The sequence below is a fragment of the Mus pahari genome, chromosome 7 (assembly GCF_900095145.1).
Source record: "Mus pahari chromosome 7, PAHARI_EIJ_v1.1, whole genome shotgun sequence".
NCBI classification, from domain to species: Eukaryota; Metazoa; Chordata; class Mammalia; order Rodentia; family Muridae; genus Mus; species Mus pahari.
Window position 1 is genome coordinate 43,206,998 of NC_034596.1, and position 16,913 is coordinate 43,223,910.

A 16,913-nucleotide genomic window follows, 5' to 3' on the forward strand; every position below is an offset into this window, starting at 1 on the left:
GAGAGAGAGAGAGAGAGAGAGAGAGAGAGAGAGAGAGAGGGAGGGAGAGAGAGAATTTTTATCTAGCTACTTTTCTATCAGTGATTCCCTGGCAGAATCTTTGGAGTCACTAATATATACTATCATATCATTTGCAACATTCTATTACTTCTTACTTCCCAACTTGCATCCTTTGATCATCTTCAGTTGTCTTATTGCTCTAGCTAAGACTTCAAGTACTATTTTAAATATGTATGGAGAGGGTGAACAACCTTGTCCTATCTTGGTTAAAGTGTAACTGCCTTGCATTTTTCTTCATTTAGCTTAATGTTAGCTATGCAACTGTAAGCTGCATTTACTCAACCATGTTCATTCCTGGTCTATTCATAATAACAAGAAATTGAAAACAACTTGGGTGTCCCTCAACAAAACAATGGATAAAGAAAATGTAATATATTAATACAATGAATTATTACTCAGCTGTTTCAAAAAAGGGACATCATGAACTTTGCAGACAATTGGATACAACTAGAAAAAAAATCACTCCAAGTGAGGTAACCCAAACTCATAAAGATAAATATGGTGTACATTCAGTTATATATAGATATTAGCCATTAAGTAAACAATAGCCAAGCTACAGTTCATAGATGCAGAGAGGTAAGACCACCTAGAGGAAGGGACTGGGGATACATGGGTCTCCATAGGAGAGCGAATTAGAATAGATTTTATGGATAAACTGAGGGAAGGGGGAGAATGGAAAAGGCAAGTCAGATGTGGGGGGTGGGGGCAGGTGGGATTGAGAGTGGAAATGATAGGAGGGACAGAGATCGAATTGAGGGGCATTTGATGGGTGATATGGAAATCTAGTAAAATGGAAAATTCCTAAAATATATGAAGGCAATCATAATGAAGATTCCAAGTAATGGGGAAACAGAATCTCAATTGGCCATCTCTTGTCACCAAATGAAACTTCTAGTACAGGGACTGGGTTATATTCAATTGTCGTTTTGGCCAAAGGAGTTCCTTGGAAAGCCTCAATAACCCAGGGTGTTGCCAAAGCAATATATTGCTCTCTCCAAACTAACAGCAAGGTCCCATTGCTGAAGACAAGGCAAACAATGCTTTGGACAGGGAAAAGTCAAGGCAATACCTAAGTAGAACTTTTACCCTTATGTTGTAATGTCTTTGGTATGGGAAGGTACTCAGTAGGCAAAAGAGAAGGAATGAAGGAGGAGGAGGAGGAAAGGAATGAAGGAAGGAAGGACAGAAAGAAGGAAGGAAATAAGAAGTATAAACACCAACCCCATCACAAACCATTTGATCTACAATAATGTACTACCTGAAAAAGATGCTAGGGCAGTGGTGGCATAAAGCTTGTGGTAGTAACCAGAGAACATCTGACTTGACATAAGGACTACTCCATGAGGTGGAACTCATGTCAGACACTGTTTCTATGACCAAGAACCAGAGACATAGGCTAAAACCAACTACTACTGATATAAACAAATTTAGCCATAAAAGACTCCTAAGGATATTCTGCTATTCCCATAGATCATAGGCTTATTCAACCATCTTCAGAGAAGCTTCCTCCTGCTTCAGGTAGGAACAAATAAAGAGACCCACAGTCAAGCATTACATACAGAGATATAGACCTTTGGAATACGTACACAACTCTGAATGAAATGTCTCAAAGAAATCCTTTCAGTAGAGTTTTGGGTACCCAATGGAAGAGGAGGCAGAAAGAGTTAAGAGGCAGAGAGGACGGAGGACACAAAGAGAACAAGCCCCTCTAGATCAACTGAGAAAACTTCATACAAACTCACAGAGACTGAAGCACCAACCACAGGACCTGCAAGGGTCTGCAAAAGGTCCTTGGCACTTATATTATGTCTTCTAGCTTAGTATTTTTATGGGAATCCTGAGTGTGTGAACAACTGGGTCTCTGATTCTTGTGCCTTCTCTTCAGCTCTTTTCCTTTTGTTGGTTTGCCTGGCACAGCTTCAATGTGATGTTCTCTGCTTTATCTTATATTTAATTTTGCTATGTTTTCTTGTTAGCTCCTAAAAAATGTCATGTTCATGTGTGTGGTCTGAGCTGCCATGTGAAGTCATGTTGATGTCTATGGCCTATATTGTAACCAGAAACCATGATTCATGCTGCCCCTGGCTATAAAGGTCAAGGAAGCTTCTTTTGCAGTGGAATTGATGCCTGCAGACTCACATTTGAAATGAGAGACAAATAGGGCTTCTGTGACAACCAATCTCCACCCTCACCTCTAACCCCCAAAAGAAAGACTATTGACAGGAGGCCAATGAAGATGGAAGCCATTGAAGAAGAACTCTTAAAAACTGTTTCAGGGATGTGCAAGTGTAGTTCTGTACTGTTGATGGCTTCTGACAGGGTGGGGTTGGGGAAGGATAGTTGTCTTTAAGAGACTGGCCATTGGGAATTTGACAATACTCCAGTGAGTGCAAGAACAACAACAAAAATGGACTTTTTTCCTTATTTTGTTTTGGCTTTGAGAGGAGGGTTACAAGGCTGAGGTTGGCCGTGAGAAGACAGGAAAGTGAATGTAATCAGGGAATATTGTGTGAAATTTCCAAATCATCTACAAAAATATTATGTTAAAATGTCTCTTGTTTTCTAATAAGGTACAGAAAGAAACTAGATTGAGATAGGAGGGGAAGTGGGGATGAACTGAGAAGTAGAGTGAGGGTAAACTCTGGTCAAGATACATTGTATGAGAGAAAAATTTATTTTCAATAAAAGCAAAACAAAATTTTGCCAAGGAAGGAAGAGAGGAAGGAAGAAAGAGAAGAAGGGAGGGAAGGAGGGAGNGAGNGAGAGAGAGAGAGAGAGAGAGAGAGAGAGAGAGAGAGAGAGAGAGAGAGAGAGAAAGGCCAAGTAATCACATACATTCTGTAAGTTTTTCTTTTGTTCATGGACACATGCTATTATTCATGAAACCATCAAGTCAGAAACAACTAATCAAAAACATCTGAACAATGCATGCTTGTGCAGTACATGTGACTTTCTAAGTGTACACTCTTGAACCTGATGTGCACTAGAAACAGACACAGAGAAGAAACCATTGGCAGTGGGGGTACAAAGATCAACATTGCAATTCTTTCCCTCCCAGGTCAGGCAGATCCTTGAGGACCCTCTGAAAATGCTTTTAACTTTCAGCATGTCACTCATCCTCTTAATCAGGAACGCTAAGGAGACACCCATCAGATAGACTATGTACCCTGTGTACATGAAATGAAGTGAGAAGTCAACATAAAGGGAAATTTGCACCATACTTCTAGCAGAAGCTACAGTTAAGCAAGACATTTTCATAGATGAAACAACTGTTTTTTTTTTTTTTTTTTTTTTTAAAGGCTAAAAGGCCTGGGGGACTCCTCTTAAGCCTGTGACCCTTATGAACATATGCTCAAAAATCTTTGTTATGAAAAAGAGAAAAAATGGCTGTTTTGACTATTTTCATGGTCTTAAACACAGAACAAGAAAATGTAACCAAGGATTAAAATGTTTGGTATCCTTGTTCTGTTAACAGTTCAAGAAATCACACCTCTCAAACTAGACATAAATCTATTGAAAAGTTCATATTTAAACAAATATTTCTCTCTAATTATTTTCTTCTTCATTAGGAATATCCTCCCCAGTTATAAGACAGTATGGCTAGGGCTTACTTTTGAAACTGCAATACTTAGCACCTGCAGTACATTCTTAGCCTAAAAGTTAAACGATGGTCCAGTCTCTTTCTTCTCCCCTCTCTTGAAACCATCTTGAAAAGATGTCATGTAGATTGTAGCCATTTCTACATTATCAGCCTGCCTGGAAGAGATTACTGTGCTTATCAACCTGGAGTCCAGCCTGGAGACCAAAAGAAAATTTCCCAAGTAGAGAAGAAAAGATACCAATGAATAGATGTTCATAAAAGATTGCACTCATAAAGAGAATGGACTCACAAAGAGATCCTGATGGAATGTAATTCAGACATTAAGAATCTCCTTTGTTCTGGCTCCTTTGGGTTCTTTGCTTACATTGTGCAATGTTAATTATTCTAGCCTTTACTTCTTCCTCAAATCTTTCTCCAAGCACCAACCAGGTACTTGTTCTTCCTTACACCTGGCTGTTTTACAAAGGTAGACATTGACGTGATTCCAGGCCCTTAGGTAGGCCCACTGGAAAGGCACTCCAACTGCCATGCCTGATGATCACACTGAGTAGTAAGACACTAGATTCAATTTTACCTGAATTTCCTAAATAACAGTATGGGTAATTTCTCTGGAGAAGGCAATGATGATGACAGGCCATAGAAATGGGACAGTTTAGGGACAGGGTCTCATTCCAGTCATTGGCAGTAAGCCAGGAATGTCTTGGTCCTTGAATGGGGGCCAGAAATACCACAATTTGGTGGTAGGAACGTTGATATGTGCTACAGTTAATTATTTTAGAGACATCTTCAGAGACAGGGATGTTACAGGAGCATTTATGAGGCTCTATGAAGGCCCATTAAAGAGAGCTATTTCTTTGTCCTGGAAGAGCTAACATTCCAAGCTATGGAACACATAAAATCTAACCCAAGTAAATTTGTCAACCAATCACCTGGACATGAGACAAACCCCAAGGAAAAAAAGTTTACATTGAGTCATGTAAAAGAGATGGGAGAAGTAATTTTCCCTTTCACAAGACATATTTTACTTCCCAGAATTCCTGCCCCTGGTGCAGGATTTTTGAGAAGTGCAGGCCTGAGATCCTGTTGGGTTTGCCTACTCTCCTCGGTGCCCATTCAGAAAGGCCTGTCTTTTCCTTTCCTTTTACTTCTATTTTTCTCTTAGATAAAATCAAGAGTTTAACTGTGCTGCTTAAGATTCACCCTTTCTCTAAAGATCTCCCTGCCAAGTGATGGCGTGTCCACTTTCCAGCTTAACTGGAATTGCCTAATTTTTTTCTCTATTATCAATCTTTCTCCTCTGCACATATGCTAAGATTTATATATTACTACCCTGGAGGTTTTCTTTAAATTCTAATGAAATTGTCCTTGAGAGAAAGAAAGAAAGCATGTGAGAGAGAGAGAGAGAGAGAGAGAGAGAGGAAGGAAGGAAGGAAGGAAGGAAGGAAGGAAGGAAGGAAGGAAGGAAGGAAGGAAGACAGAATTTTAGTGTCTGCCAGTATGATGGTTTGAATGAGGATACTCCCCACAGGCTTATACATTTAAGTGTTTGGTTCCCAGTTGGGGGAACTGTTTGGAATGGGTTAGAAGGTGTGGCCATATTGGCAGAGGTGTATCACTAGGAGTGGACTTCAAAGTTTTAAAAGACATGTAATTCCCAGAGTCTCTCATTCTCTAACTCTTAGACTCTTATCTGTGAATAAATGTAAGCACCCAACTACTCCAGTGCTGTGCCTGCACTGTTACCTGCCATCACCACACAGCCTTGAAAGCTCTGGCTGAATGAGAATAGCCCCCATAGGTTCATATGTTTGAATGCTTTCATCTCAGTTGACTGAACAGTTTGGAAAGGATTAGGGGGGTGTGGCTATGCTGGGTTCAAACTGTGAGACCCAAATGAAGTATTTTCTTTTGTAAGCTATTTTGGCCTTAGTGTTTTGTCTCAGCACTTGAAAGGTAGTTGAGACAGTTAGGAGAAAGTACACTGTTCTTAAGTGTGTCCCAGGGATAAGAGCTAAATGTTGGTTAAAATTCAAAATAACATTGAGATCTCAGATCAGAAATGACAATAACTACAAGTCTACTGAAAGAGAAAATCAAAATCTGAACGTGTAGGCAGGTGGCTCTGAGACCATGTCACCTTGCCACCTCTCCCCCCCACCCCCCTTAGCTCCTTTATCTCCAAGCTTTGACCCACATGAAGACCAAATCAACATGGTGCAGTAGATGCAGGTTGTAGACTCTGAGAGAAGACAGTTAGGCCTTAGCATGAGGCCTCCCATGAACGAGAGAAATGAGTGGGTGAAGAGAATCTCTGGTTTTGTTCTCTGTTTTCAGTCCGCTGATTCTGCCTCAAGCCTAACTCTAGTCCCAGACATGGCCAACTAAAATCTGTCAGGAAAAACCTTTATTCTGGATTGTTTTATGTGTATAGGTAATAAACACTAAAATACTTAAGTATGAGAAGAATTTCATGTTGTCAATGACTCAGTTTATATTTCCATGTGTTCAGCGCAAGACCAAATTCATACGGATGCCTTTCCTAATTCATACAGATGGTTGAACACTATTGGCATTTTAGAATTCTTTATTTGTAATTCTAGTCTTCATTAGTCAAAGTCTTAGTTCCCCTTGCCTTACATGCATTTTTTTTCCTCTGGTTAACTTCTCTGTGCATTATGTACTGTTTAGCCTGTTTAGGGACACAGTCTAGATTTGTATCACCAACAATAGTCCTTTAAGATGAACCCAAGACAGTGGTTAGAAAACTGTTGACCAAGTCAGGGTACCCATCAGTTTTTTCTTCAGTCCCTGAATTATTTTCATTCTTTTTCCTCGGCCTACCTGTCCACCAATTAGTCATGTGGAGGCATGAACTTGTGTGCTTAAACTTTAATATTTTCTTTTCTAACAAAGAGTTTTAGGGTTTTATCCTTAGCCGCATCTTGAACTCCTGCTGTTGGTCCTCCGTGGAGTTCCCATCAGATGAAAGTCTACCCTCAGGCTCTCTAGCTTTATCTGTAGCTTCACTATGAGTCACTGGCCCTGATTCAGTTCAAACTAGCTTACTTCTTCTGATGTTGTTATTATTTTTCCATTCATGACCTTGTTTTGCCCTCAGGCCTTAGAGCTACCTTTTCTTGACTATGCCTTGGTTTTTCTCCAGTGTTACTGCCTCACATATGCAGAATCCCCCATCAGCTCAGCTCAAGACTACCCGTCAGCACAGCTCCCATCTTTTTCATTCACATAGCTCTCTTAAATACTTTTGGTAGATCTCAGCTACCTTGAGTCGACAGAGAGTGTTACTTTCCACAGAAGTAGGAGTCAAGAGAGTTAGTTGTCTTCTCGCAGGGGCAGCTCTAGGATTTACTGTACCCCTGATGGTTATTTTCTTCTTGCAGTAGGATAAACTTAGAGCCCCTCTGCAAGATATTGTAATTGACTCCCTGGACTTCCATAACTTCAGGTTGTCAAGTAGAATTATTATTCTTTATGACTTTCCTACCCACGTCCTCAGCGTAACTCCAGAATTCTGGTTATATAGTACAATTCCCCTTCAGCCCTGATCTCATAAAATGTTAGCTTTAAAATGGTTTCCTCCTTGCAATGTTTCTCTATTCCTTTCTCCGTTATATGAGGGCACATTTCAGAAAATGATTACAATTATCTGCAGCCTGTGCATTTGAGCAGATAATCCATTGTCTCTCTTCAGATAGCAATACAAACAAAAAGCCCCGAGTAACATTAAATGTATACGTAGTTCAACACCTATATTTTCCTGTTAATTTTAGGGACTTTTCCAACATATTTCCTAACTTGATAGTTAATAAGGAGCCAGAAAGAATTAGTTGAATCTGACTTCGTTTTCCTTCTCATTTATAGTTGTTGATAGCAAGAGAATGAAAAATGTCTGATGATGTTCAGGGAAAGTTACTGAGTTTCTCAAACATACCAGGCACAAAGTTAAATAATGTTTTTTTCACAGGGATGAGAAAACTTCCTGGTTGAATACGTGGGCATAAATGCAGAGAAAAGAACACTGGAGGTGTAAGACATATGAGAAAAGGGTTAGGGAAAGCATGCAAACGAGGCGATGCTGCCTGAGCAGAGTCATTTAAGGATTAGCAGGGATTTTCCAGATATAGAAAGAAAAGTTTCTTTCAGGCCAAGGGTACAGCTTTAAGAAAAGCATGCAATAAGAGAATCTGAAGACTATGCGGAGGGCAGACAGGTTGTCAACTCTATGAAGCTTCTACAGAAGACCGAGTATGGAAACAGGGACTCAGGCCCTAGTGGAGAGGGACTTAATTTCTTCCAAAGGAACCTAACTCATAGCTAAAACTTCCCAATAGCCATTTGTGGATTTAGGTAGGAGAAAGCCATTCTTATGATACTCATCCGTTTGAAAACTTGACTTCTATGTGGCGAATGGTTTAGAATGGGTTGAAACTAGAGACAAGAAGACAATCATTAAATTAATATCAAAGAGGGTTTTAAGGCCCCAGAAACAGAGAAAAGTTTAAAAGTATCTGAGTGATAAAGTCTTGTGGTTTTGGATTTTGTTGATGATTTCAGGTATGTTGATTTCTGACCAGCCCTCACTCCCAACATGCTCTCCTCTCATGGTTGTGATTTTTTAGACATGGATTAGCACTTGTGTCTTTCCACAGAATGATAGTTTATTGAATGAAGGTAAATAAGTAAGGTCTAGTGGCTTTGGGACCAGCTAATTGCCAGATATTTCTGCTTTTCTTGGTAAACCTGACTTAGGTGAACCCAAGTTTTGTTATTGTTGTTGCTGCTGCTATTACAGTCTTACTTAATAGAATAATTAACCAATTAATGTTGAGGTCACACTTTTTGTATCACTTTGGAAACTATCTATGTATGTAAATATGAAGAGTACAGAGTGACTAGAAAGGACAAAAAGTTGAGAAGTCTCCAAGAGGCCTTCACAGCTGGGAAATGGACAGGGTTGTAAGATAAAGAACCTGAAGCAGCTCTAGGGAAGGGACCAGTGAGACCACTGGCAGGATGTATTCCTGTCAGGTCACTGTGAGCCACAGGCTTGAACATGAATTCATAGAGCTGAGTCCCCTGCAGAAAAATGGCAGCACTCAGCCCAGACGAAGGTATGGGTGAATGGGTGAACTGCAGATCGAGGATGAGGAAGAGGAGAATGGGCAGGCAGAAAGTTGAGTAGGCTGTGTAATCAGTAAAACCAAGCAGAACTGAAGCACCCATGACAGAAGTGTTTTGCTGGGCACTCCTTTATAGATATACTGGGCTGGGGGTTAGAACACAGGCCTTTACCTTTAACAGGTAGTAGCCACTCTCAAAGGCCAGACCTCACAGTCCAAAAAGATTGAGCTACTCCTCCTTATAGTTCCCTGGAGCAGAGCTAGGAGGCTGTGCTGTGACTTGATAGTTATTTATCATACCAGGCTCTTCCATGCTCTGAAGACTGCCTTCTGAAAAGGCTTGTTCTTGTATGATTTCTGCAGCTGGAATAAACATTCTGGCCAAAAGCAATGTGGGGAGAAAAGCTAGAGCTCCAGAACTGATTGAAGCTAGGGCAATAACTCAAAGGCAAGAGTTTGAAGTAGATGCAACATGGGGTTTCTGCTTATTGGATTGATCTCTCTAGGACAAGTTTTGTTACCTTTCTCATCCAGATCCATATGCCTAAATATATTACTGCCCTTGGTGGACTGAGCCACTGTACATCTATCAGCAATCAAGAAGAGGTTCCCTTGGCAAGTATGCCCACAGGCCAATCTAATGGAGGGAATTCCTCAGGGGCGGTTCCCCATTCCCGGATGCTTCACTAAAAACAAGATTAGCTGTCAAAAAGCTCTTCTGCACCCTCTCTACCCATTCTGGTGGCCACTTTCATGCTCCTCCCCTTCTATGTACATGTCTCTCATTCTTTTTTCATAATGAAAGTACTCTTCAGATTTTAAGGACTTTCCCTTATACATGACTCTTCTGTTTTTGTTTTTGTTTTTGTTTTTTCTAATGTTCTCTTTCTCCCACCTCAAGGCCCTTTATCCTAATAAACTGCATCTTCAAAAGAGAATTTAGACTCTGGTTTTTGTATATTTAACAAGTTTAAATACAAGGATAGTGGGGTGCTGCTATTACACTGTTAAGTGTCATTTACTTTCTATGGTCTGAGTGAGGTAGTTACTGTCCCTTATCTGGTATGTTCTTGGGTCTAGACTCACTGATATGATATCAATACCCCTACATGTCCCTACTGTTTCATTTCACCTTGATATCTGTTCTATTCCCAGAAACATATTATTCATCAGTCTGTGTTGATGGGTAATACTGAACTAATGTTCTCATTAACATTTCTACCCTGGTGTATGGTCAACCTCCATCTGCAAAACAGGCTCAAAAGCTGCTTGTAAAATGTCACAGTCAGAAAAACTTCTCCTTTGCATAATATGGAGTAATTTAAATCAGGTACTGCCTGATATCAACACCAGGGCATTTCTTGCAGTAAAAGGCCTGGTAGCCATGGCAACTAGTTACAAGGACACCTAGATCTATAGTAATGGTAGTGAATCTACTGGTACTCCCAAATAAATGGGAGACGAGACGGTGGCACAGCCCTCACCTAGTATTCCAGCCATTACTCCTTTCTGCCCCCACATCTGCTGGAAATAGTGTTAGGAGATTCTACAGTATGCCAGAAGTGGAAGGCTGACTGAAAGGACTCCATAATTCAGCTTCCAAGAGGTAGTTCTCTATGATGAAGTGGACTTGGCAGTGATGCAGTTGTTTTGCAATAAGATACACTCTAATAAGTAATAAATAAACCCTGACCCATACTCCACAGGTCAGTCTAAAATCCTCACAGATGTTTTCTACATTTCCCCAGGAAAAGTTAATACAACATTAACTTATACTGATGTCATACTGATTTGGCTTTATTCAGCATTTTTATGATCTTTATTTTGAGACAGGTATACTTCTGTGTCTTTAGCTTGCTTGAAACTTAGAATGGAGGCATGGGTGTTTTCAAAGTTATGCGACTATAGGTAACTACAGGTATCAGCCACTGTACCACCCTGTATCTTTCACATTTAATTTTTCCTTTTGTTAAGAGTGGACTTTTTTCTTATATAATATATTCTGATTATGAATTTCTCTCCTACTTGTCATGTTGCCCCCACACCTCTTTCATTCTAGATGTACATACTTTCTGTCTCATCAGAAAATAAAGAGGTATCAAAAGGATAATAACAAAGTAAGATATATTAAAATATACTAAAATAAAACAAAAGCTAACCCAACCGAGTTGAGCAAAACAAACAAACAAAAGGAAAAGAGCCAAAGAGAAGGCATAAAAATAGATATTTCCTCATTGTATAATCAGGAATCCTAGTAAAAACACTAATCTGGAAGCTAATATAATAGATATTTCCTCATTGTATAATCAGGAATCCTAGTAAAAACACTAATCTGGAAGCTATAATAGATGATGAAAGACTTATGGAGTAAAATATAGATTAAAAGATAAATAAAATAAAATTAAATAAATGAATAAAAACAAGATGAATATTTTAAAGGGAAAACCTCTGATATGACATTTTAAGGTAAAGAATCTCCAAAGATTCTGTTGAATGATCATGATTTGGAGATTGCTTCTTGGTTAAGGGTCAGGGCACATAGCCACATCCCCTTTCAGCTCTCTCCCCTCATTTGGTACAAATCTGCATAGTCCCTATATATGTTGCCTCCATTTTTGTGAGTTCATATCGCATAGGTCTTGTGGAGTTTAGAGTCTCTTCTGTTTTGTTGTCTTTCATTTTCTCTGGCTTTTACACTCTTTCTACCTCATCTTTTTCATGATAGCCCAACCCTTGAGGGGAGATATTTGAAGCAAACAATCTGTTTTTCGGTAAGTGTTCTGAGGTCTCTCAGTGTCTGTATAATCTCCAGCTATAGATTTCTGTATTTGTTCCTAAAGGATGCAGAAGTGAGCTTCTCTGAAGGTGATTGAGCATGGCATTGATCTATGAGAATAGTGAAATGTCATTAGTAATTATTTTATTAATATGTGTTTGCTTTTGTTTTTTAGAACAATAGTACTTGATTTTGTGTAGGTCCCTGTGCTGTCTAATCTCAAGGCCTTGTTCCCCCAAGAGGTGTTGAGTATGAGTGCTAGATTATGGAGGTGGCCTTCACTCAAGTCAGACATTAGCTGGCTATTTGCACAAACCTAGTTACTTGTACAAACATATTTTGCAAGTAGGATACCATTATAACAAAGAGTTTCTGGCTGGATTGGTGTTTACATTTCTACTTTGATAACATGCACAGAATCTTCCTGTACCAAAGATGCTAGCATACAAGGGTAAATACTCTATGTAGGTAAATACTTCTCCATGTTCAGTGAGATGTGGAGACACTGTCTTCAGCAATGGGGCCTTGCTATCAGTTTTTGGAGAGCAACCTATAGTCTTGACAACAGCCTGGGTGATTTGGGCTTCTTAAGGGACTCCTTCAGCCAACAATTCAGTTAAATGTAATAAAATCTTGGTTCTGGAATCTTCATTTGCTAATAAGAGATGGCTAATTGGGACTATGACTCCCCATTATTCAGTGATTTAGCTTAGATTGTCAAATATATGTCCATTTTAGGAAGCTTTTTATGTGTTAATTTTCCATACTATCCCCCTACATGGTTGTAATTTTAGCTTCCTCTCCCTGTGTTCCCTCCATCGTCCCTCTCTTTCTTCCCCACCTCCACTTGATTATCCCATTCCAGTCCCTAAATTGATCCATAACTTTCTATTTTATTTCCTTTTCCTAATAAAATCAATCTGCTCCATACCCCAGTCCCATGTTTTATACCTAATTCCCATGGCTCTCCTGTACCTTGCTTTTCATTGACTTAACAACTAATAACCACAATAAGTAACTATATAACATATTTGACTTTCTGGGTCTGGGTTAACTCATTTATGACAATTTTTCCTAGTCCCATCCATTTGTCTGTGAATCTCCCTCTTTCTTCATCTTTTTAAATGGCTGTGTGATACTCTATTAGAATTATTACATTCTCTTTATCCATACTTCTCTTGAGGTGCACCTAGGTTTTTGTGTATCTGGTTGCATGTTGAGAACCTTGATGCATTTTGATTTGAGTTTTGTGCAGGGTGATAAGCATGGCTCTATTTGCAGTTTTCTTCATGAAGTTAATCCGTTTTGCCAGCACCGTTTGTTGAAGATGCTGATTTTTTTATTGTCTTTTTTAATTGATTCATTTATTGACTTTATGTCCAGATTCCAACTTCCCCCTTCCTTATCTCCTCTTACTTTCTCCTTCTGCCCCCTCTTCCTCCCCTATTCAGCCCTTTTGCTTTTCTCCCATGGATATCAGGCCACCTGGGCCTCTTAAGTTGCAATAAGACTAGGCAAATGTTCTATTGACATTAGACAGGGTAGCCCAGTCAGGAGAAAGGGATCCAAAGGCAGGGAGTGTAGTCAGAGACAGCCCCTATCCCAGCTTTAGGAGTCCCACATGAAGACCCAACTCCATGACTGTTCCCTGTGTGCAGAGGGCCAAGATCCACCCTGAGAATGCTCTCTAGTTGGCAGTTCAGACTCTATGGGTTCCCATGGGGCTAGGTTAGTTGATTCTGAAGGTCTTCTTGTAGTGTCTACGAGCCACCTGGCTCCTTCAATCCTTCCTCCTCCCCCTCTTACACAGGATTCCACCCACTCCACTCAGTGTTTGGCTGTGAATCTCTGCATCTGCTTCCATCAGTTGTTGTGTGAAGATTCTCTGAGCACAGTTATGCTAGACTCCTATCTACAAGTGTAGCAGAATGTCATTAATTGTGTCAGGAGTAGGCTCCCTCTCCTGGCATGAGTTTTAAGCTGGACCAGTTATTGGTTGGATCTACCCTCAAATTCTGTTCCATTTTTTACATCTGCACATCTTGTAGGCAGGGAAAAGTGGGTTTCTAAGGTTTTGTGACTTGTTTGGTGTCCCAATCCCTCCAATGGAAGTCTTGCCTTGATACAGGAGATGGCCAGTTCAGGCTCCATATCTTCAGTTGTTAGCTAGGGTCACCCTCATAGTTTCCTGTGAGTTTCCATTGTACTAGGTTTCTAGATCAACTCAGAAATGCTGCTGCAATCCAGTTGTCTAGACTAATATTCTCTACCTCCATCCTCTCCCCACCTCATTCCTCCCTTTCCTATTCCCATCCAGTTCCCTTTCTCCATCCATCCCTGATATCTAATTTATTTCTCCTCAGTGAAATTCAAGCATCCCCCATTGGGCCCTCCTTGTTACTTACCTTTTTTGGGTCTGTGGTTTGTAGCATGGTTATCCTGTAGTTTATGATATGTTTATATATGTCCTGTGTGGAGAATTCTTTATTTAAATCTCTACCCCATTTTTATTGGATTATATGGTCTGTTGATGTCTAGTTTCTTGTGTTTTTTATATACTTTAGATATCAGACTTCTATCAGTTATGGAATTGTTAAAGAAGTTTTCCCATTCTTTTAGCTGTTATTTTGTAACCAAATGCATTTGAACCCGGATGTGTGTGCTCACAGAGCTATTATATTGTATGGTGTTGTGTAGTTGTTTCCTTAGGCTAGACTTGGGTGGAACCCATTCTCTGGTCTGTCATTGTCCCTCTTTGAATGACCAAAAAATAGACTCTCCATGATGAGAAACACACACACACACACACACACACACACACGAATACTGTCTTGCGTTGTTCCAGTGAGGTGAATTTGGCTTGAATATGTAGGAATGAGTTCAGCGATATGGATGGATTTCCTTAAAGCCCAGCACAAACCATTATACTATGGATTTAGAGATCATGTCAATAGTTTGATAAGTTATGCTATCTATGGAAGTAAACAAATAGGCAACCAGGGGGTCCAGTGAATGATCCAAAATGCAACCTTCATGCACCCACAGTTAGTTAGTTAGTTAGTTAGTTAGTTAGTTAGTTAGTTAGTTACATAGTTAGTTACTTAGTTCATAGTGAAAACACTGTAATCTTCAGCAGGGCAAAGTTGGACTGTCATTGCTTATCCCTTAGCCTAATTCATGTCAGTGCCATGCTGTTGTGCCCGGAATGAGTTAAATATGCTTCACTTTCTCTTTTCCATATGATAATTCTTATCATGAGAACACATTAATCTTGTGCTATTTTCTGTTTCCATTACAATCGTTGTCACACAGGTAAAGCGTCAGCATGCTAATGCCCCGTGTCTTCTGTGAAGGATAGTAGAATTTGCCACTGCTTTGACCTTTCCGATGTGCTGCATTTCGATTGGGTCTGGAAGTTGATGATTAATGATAATTACAATAATTACACCACGGGACTCTGTTCAAAGGAAGCCACTTGAAACATTTAATAGAATTTTGAACAATCTCTGTCCCAATGTTCCTGTTTCTCCTCCAGCTCCTCCATCACGCATTCCTGGGTGAGTAGGTTAGCAAGATTTGGCCTCGATTGAAACCAGAAGAATAAAAGAGCTGTGATTTGTGAGTCATGTTTTAGTTATATGCAGGAGGAAAAAAGAAATCAATTTCTAAATCAATAGAATGGTCCTTTGCCCAAACAGCTTTGCTTAACAAAGAGTGAGCATTCCATAAAACACGGCTTTGCTTTCGATACAGATCATTAACTGCGGTTCCCATTAGCCAGAGGTGCCACAGGGAAAGGGGATATTTACTTGTCTCCTCTGCTCTGGTTGCTTGCCTTTAATTTTAGGGAAGTGTAGTTCTCCAGTACAGAGGGGTTATTCTATGCAGGCGTTGTACCTTTGTGTTCTGCGGTCGCACAGACCAAGTACTAATTCTCATGCATACATGTTCTATCGGGGCCTTTGCAGTGAGTAAGATGCAGGTTCCCTGAGGGCTTTTTAAAATTTATTTTTAGTACAGAAATAGTAATAGAAACTGGAATGAGGTTTTACTTGGAGGTGGTTGGCTATTTTCTTCATACTGTAATAAATTCTGGTTTACATTGGGATACCAGTACAATATATCTCTATCAGAAATTTGGAGAGGTCGCTATGCTACTGGGTACTCAAGCAGGATATTAAAAAAGCAAAAAACAAACAACAACAAAACAAGCCATCTGATGATGTACTGTGGACAGCTTTTTAGCAAGATGTAGATTCCCAAAATTTTAGTTTTGTTTCCTCTGAAACAGAGTAAGAAATACTTATCCATACTGGTGTATTTTGCTGCTAAATACTGGCTTTCTCTCTTTATTATGAGTTTGGCATTGTGTGTGTGTGTGTGTGTGTGTGTGTTTCTGTTCATCTTAAATTTTTCCTCTTTCAAAATTGTCACACTTCTTTTTGGCCTTCATGCTACCCATAGGACAGTAAGAAGCAGAAGGTCTAGCCTATGATTCTTGTGCAACACGACCTTTGAAGTAAGGTTCATCATTATGGTTACTTCTGCTTCTATATTCTTCATTGCTAGAAGAAACAGAGCCTTAGAAAGACAAATAGGAGCTCTGCCTGATCAGTGAACAAACAGACATTGAAAGCTCTACCCTTCAAGCGAAGTTATTCTTTTTTAGAGTTTTTTTTTTTTTTTATCCTGCAGAGAGTGTGTACACATGAACTCAAGAACATCTAAATGGTGACAGCTGATCTTATAACCTGGGCAGTTTCTACAATATTAAATTGCATCCTGATTATTTAGAAAGCACAATGCTTTTGATCAGCTACGGAGGTCATGCATGTGGGGTCAAGTATCTCATTACACTTGTATTTTCTTTCAAATGGATTTGTACCTTTATTTAATTCTGCTGCTTGTTTCTCTGGCTTATTATTGCAGTCTATTATTGCAGTTTTAAAAATAACTCCTATTCCCACTTCTAGAAGTTAAAAGAAACATGTCTTTAAAAAAAAAAGAAAACAAGTAAATGTAATGACAAAGTTAATATTCCGGTTGCTGTATATTGCATGTGTGTGTGAATGTATATGTGAAGAAAGAAAGGACAAGAATTAGTAGATAAGAAATTCTGCTAAAGGACTCAGTGATTGAAGCCAAATCCTCCTTGCATTCACTAGAAAGAAATGTGCCATCCCATCATGGCAGTATTGAGCAATGTGTAAAGAACTGACCAAATACTATAAACTAGTTACTGTTTGGGATCTGTTGACTAAATTTGCACAGCAACTGAGTTCACGAAGTGCTTCAAGTTTATATTAGATGAAGAATTTAAAAATATAAAAGCATG